This window comes from Nanorana parkeri, unplaced genomic scaffold (assembly GCF_000935625.1).
Source record: "Nanorana parkeri isolate BGI_ZX_2015 unplaced genomic scaffold, ASM93562v1 scaffold1, whole genome shotgun sequence".
Lineage (NCBI taxonomy): Eukaryota > Metazoa > Chordata > Amphibia > Anura > Dicroglossidae > Nanorana > Nanorana parkeri.
The window spans coordinates 3938497-3941537 of record NW_017306269.1 but is presented as its reverse complement, the minus strand read 5'-3'; the positions used below and the strand labels follow the sequence as shown (position 1 = coordinate 3941537).

Below are 3041 nucleotides of genomic sequence, written 5' to 3'. Positions count from 1 at the left end.
GTGAAAACGCCCCCCCCCCCCCCCCCGACGCATTTGACGCCTCTGATTGGGGATGGCGGTCACAGTTTTGGGCAAACTGGGTTTGCAACCAAGCTCAGACTCTTCTCTAGTACCAATGCACTTAGGTCAATTATGGTGAGTGTGCTCTATGACTGCCTGATCGCTTGTATGATGGCAATTTGTAGCCGCCCCCCACCCCCTTCACTGCCGCTGCAGGTTATCCTGAGCTTCGCTGTCCCCCCTGCTGGCCCAGGACTGGCACAGCGGCTCCTTACAATAGCAATGGAGGAGAGATCAGCATTCCCCCACTGCTGATGTCTCCTCCGATGCTTGAAGCTGGATGTGATGTTTATATCACTTCTGCCTTTAGCTGTCATTTATCTGGCTGCTATAGCCAAAGAAGAAGCTGGTTAAGCAGATCTCAGCTTCTTTGGGGGTCCCTAGGTGACAGGGGTCTTTGAGACCCCTAATGTCTCCATGAAGAGGGACTTCTTAGCCCCCTATGTGATAGCAAAGACGTTACCTATTTTTCTTACCTAGACGATGATCACATACCTTCAGACGTTCCAAGCCCGGGATACACGTGTTATAGCCAGAGAAGAAGCTGGTGAAGAACAGTTTGTGTCAGTGGGGTCCATAGAGGACACTAAGAGATCCCTGATGTCTCCATAAAGAGGACCTATCACTTCCATTATGCTATCACATAGGGGGCTTGTTAGCCCCCTATGTGCTATTTCAAACTGCAATAGACAATAGCAGGCTGACTATTGAAGCCCTGCCCATTGAGTAGAGGAGCGACCCTGAGAGAGTAAGTTCTCTCTAAGGTCCGTTCCTTTGAAACAATAGCCAGCCAGACATCATTCACATTGAACATTTTGAAGCCAGAGACAACCAGACAAGTTGCATAGGCTGACCATACAAACAAAAGAAAAGCTGGCCGGATTCCGCCTGGATAGTTTATTGAAGCGTGTACCACATCACTTGTGTCTCACCCAAGGTCCGCCCCTCTAATGCGTTTCACCCAATCACAGGCTTAGTCATAGATATCTATGACTAAGCCTGTGATTGGGTGAAACGTGTCAGATGGGACAAACCTATTGCAATCTTTTCCCGCTGTTTACATCCTCCTGTTCCTGGTACATAACACTCTAATTCTATGCTGTTTACAGTACATCATATTCTCTTCTATCACAGTTCACAGAACATCTTCCTCTGTTCCTGGTCCGTTACATTTTCTTCTCCTGCTGTTTACATTCTCCTCTGTTCCCTTTCCAAGCCCTGGCATTACAGGTTACTGCCACTTCCTTTTTGTGCCTGCTGTCACTGTTCCCTATTGCCACCTGCCCCTTCCTAATGCCACTGTCATTGATGCCCCATACCTCTCCTATCCCAATTCCACCTTCACTGATACCCGAATCCTCCTCTCCTATCCAGATCCCTCTGCTTCTCAACTCCATGACCTCCTCCTATATCCACGTCTCATCATCATTGATCCCTGCAGTCTCTCCTTAATTATTAAACCACCAGGGTGAAACCTGAAGAAATGTTTAGAGGTCCCTGTACATAGAAAGCTTAAATTGAAGCTATCAGGTCTTAATATTTATATAGCTGTGCCATTGATATACACTGCCTGGCCAAAAGAAAAATCACCACCTGTATTTCGTGCAGTATTATGATCTGGGGTTGCTTCAGTTGGTCAGGTTTAGGTTCAGCAACGTTATGTCCCCGAAAAATGAGGTCTGCGGTCTACCTGAATATACTGAATGACCAGATTTTTTCATCAGTGGATTTTTTCTTCCCTGATGGCACATTGGACATATTCCAAGATCACAACGCATGAGACATCATTGTCACACATGGATTGGCCACCACAGAGTCCAGACCTGAAACCCATTGAGAATCTTGCTGGAGAAGACTTTATACAGTGGTCTGACTCTCCCATCATCACTTCAAGATCTTGGTGAAAAATTAATACAACTCTGGACGGAAATACATTTTTTGACATTGCATAAGCTTATCGAAACAATGACACGGAGAATGCATCCCGTAATCAAAGCTAAAGGCGGTCCAATTAAATATAAGAGTGTGTGACTTTTTTTTTGCCAGGCAGTGTACTTCTTTAATGCATACACAGTCAGTTTTCCATTACTGGAGCCTAAAGGCACATAACCTTTGGCACCCAGTGCAACAACCATCTGCTGGGATCACATCTTTTCATTGCACGTTGCATTGATGACTACTGCAGTGCATGAAAATACGTGATTAGTTATAATGTACACAAAAGTGAATGAAAACATGCATGCAAGGGTGTGAATCCAGTCAGTTGGCTCCATTCCCACCTATGCGTTAATGCACATTCAAGCATGTGCAGAGGTTTGCCATTGTTTTTAATGGTGCTTAATTATAAAAGCAGTGCGTTACATACATTGGCCAAATTATTGGGGACATAATACAAAATGAAGATGTTTGGGTGAGGTCTTCTGATTGGCTTATAGTGAGCCAGTCAGCTGAAAGCAGACCCCTCCCCAATTCTAAAGCAGACCCCTCCCCAACCCTTCTCTTGGAGCAGGCTACTACCTCTTCTGGTACTATGCAAGAGTTCCAATGTTACAAAACATTGCACCAAGCCTCATACAGGTAGTGTAAAGAGGCGCACCATGCTTTAAAGTATGGATGCACCGATAACGTTTTTTCGGTATCGAGTAACGATATTTTTTTTCCGGTACTCGAAGATACCGGAAGTCCCATTAAGGAAGCCAGGTGGCGTGTAATGATTCTCCACCTTGCTTCCTGATTAGCCAGGAAGCCGGGCAGCATGTATGGACTCGCCACCTGGCATCCCGATTAGCAGGGAAGCCGTCTTCATGCCTCGTCACAAGGTGTATGGGGGACGAGGGAGCATGGAGCCAGCTTTCTGGCCAATCATGAAGCCAGGCGGCATCCTAAATGTCCAGAAAGCCGGTTCCATGCTCCTTTGTCACCAGGTGACGGGGGAGCATGAAGCCGGCTTTCTGGCTAATTAGGAATCGGGGGGGGGGGGG

At 46.5% G+C, this 3041-nt stretch overlaps 1 protein-coding gene across 5 annotated transcripts in view; it reads left to right on the top strand.

Moving 5' to 3' along the window:
• The window catches only part of RCOR3 (REST corepressor 3), a 31204-nt gene that overhangs the window by 1074 nt on the left and 27089 nt on the right, over positions 1-3041 (top strand). The window lies entirely within an intron of this gene.